The sequence below is a fragment of the Pteropus vampyrus genome, unplaced genomic scaffold (assembly GCF_000151845.1).
Source record: "Pteropus vampyrus isolate Shadow unplaced genomic scaffold, Pvam_2.0 Scaffold184, whole genome shotgun sequence".
NCBI classification, from domain to species: Eukaryota; Metazoa; Chordata; class Mammalia; order Chiroptera; family Pteropodidae; genus Pteropus; species Pteropus vampyrus.
The window spans coordinates 1,103,329-1,105,559 of record NW_011888965.1 but is presented as its reverse complement, the minus strand read 5'-3'; positions in this window follow the sequence as shown (position 1 = coordinate 1,105,559).

Sequence of the window (2,231 nt, the reverse complement as noted above, 5' to 3'; positions counted from 1 at the left end):
ATGTAAATTAGTGATCACTACTACTCTGATCCTTCTCTCCTGGTGTGGAAGCTGAGGAAGGCTCAGGTGAGGATTTGGAGTAGGAGTTATGAGCATCTCTCTACCAGAGCTGTGATATGTTGTGCCAATGGACAAATGCTAAACCCTCTGAATGTCAAGGGGGCAAACCTAGAGAAGTGAGTGTAAATGGGACATTAGAGCAAGAAGGCCTATGTTCAGTGAAATTAAATAGATTTCTTTACTGCATAATCTATCATAGTATTTCATATAATGTGAAATGTGACTCTCCTAGATGGGGTTAGGTTATGCCCTCTTTTCCAAACTTATCTGATTACTAACTCTGAATATTCATGTGTGTGGTTGGATAAGAGATTGCTGGACACTAGTGTTCCATAGAACACAGTTTGGAGAATGCTGCCTTAACAGAAATGAAATTTAAAACATAGGCTCTGCTAGCTGTGCAGGTAGGTTATTTTTGAATGTGGAGAAGTAGATTTGTTTTAGAATGCGCAGAGCAAAAATAATGTAATTTAATTCGTTAAGGTCTCCGTGAGGTGATACGGCACATCAATATAACATACTAAAACTGAGATGGTTGGATTTGCACCATTTCAGAAAATTTCAGATAATAAGGTGCTAGGATGCTGGACAGAGAGAAAAGGAAACACATTTTGGCCACTCTGGCATGCTCTGTATCAGTGTAAACGGGAACCCAAATCTAATTTTAAACAAAGCCTAAGTAATAGCAGTGAGTTTCCATGCAATTCACTTCTTAAATTCAGTTTAATTCCTTTCCTTGAAGTTCTACAAAACATTATTTTAAATTCCAAAATGTTCTCTTTATTTCCAGTTCTCTTCCATTGATTCCATTTTTCTAACACAAAGTAAAAACCATCTGTTTACATCAAAATACACACTTAAAAGTCTTATTTGCATCACTCACACCAATAAGCCTGGAGGTACTTTTCCCTATCAGAATTTATAAATGTCACAGTCTTCTTCACTTCTCTCTAGTCACTTCTCAAGGGCAAAATTCCTCTTAATTAAGTGTTTAACTTTGTGAGGTGGTATGTTTCAGTAGTCTGAATTAATGTCAGCGTGCCTTAGTATGCTGAGACATCTGTTCAGAGCATGGGCCACCCTCTCAGCCAGTTAATTTAGACTGCTAGACAGGGCTTCTACTTTTCCTTTCAAGGAAGTCATAGTTGGCTGCAGGTGAACTTACCAGTTGAGCATATCATTTCATTGAGCCCGTCTTCACATTGTTTCCTTAGCATTTTGCAGGGTGGAAGAAGAGATAGCATGTACAAATAGCTCAATGTTAATGAACTTCCTTGAACAGGTTCTGTATTCCGGGGGTGGGAGGATTGATGGTCAGACTCACAAGATGGCGGAAGATCTGCAAATCCAGTTTGATGTGAGATATGTTGATAAGGGCCTCTATTCTTTCCCATGCTTGGTAAAGTACCAGCATTTCCTTTGATGGGGAATCCCCCTTTAGATTTTGAGGATTTCAGTCTTTCAAAAGGTCTTTACTAAAATGCAAATATCCCAAGGGGAGGGGTATGAAAATGTTAGGCAATTAAGTAGACATGAGCAACAGGAGGTAGGAGGGGGAAATGAAGGCCTAACCTAGAGACCTCCCTTAAGACCTCCCTGAAACACCCATTTTTATGGTTAAAAATTACCTTACTTCCTGGACTATGAGAAAGTAAGAATTACAAAAATAATTACTGGTTTAGTCCAGCCATGAGCACATGTGCAATTAGTACACATACTGCCCTTTCCTGACTGGAGCCTCATTATACCAGTATTATAATATCATATGTATGCCTGGAAGTTCATGAATCTAATTATAACATACTGAATTCTGAGTAACCGCATGTGCAGTAAACGAGAGGTTATATAACAGCATAATGTCAGTCAATTATCTAGCACCACCCTTACAACCACCCACCACGGCCATAATATAAGTTATACTTTCCGGAATCCACAGGGCTATAGCCATCTGTGGCATAACCTGTTTCTCTCTTGAAAGGTACTTTAATAAATCGTACTTTTCTTAAATCCCACTGATCTGTAATGCTTTACTATGACTGTGGAAAGGACTGAGCCTTCTCAGTGTTCCTAGTACCCTGGAAATGCTAACAATATGGTTTCTTTTCCTGTGATAATTGATTTGTGTTCGACTTTCTTTGCAAGTACCGTCCAGAACAGGTATGCATCGTAGG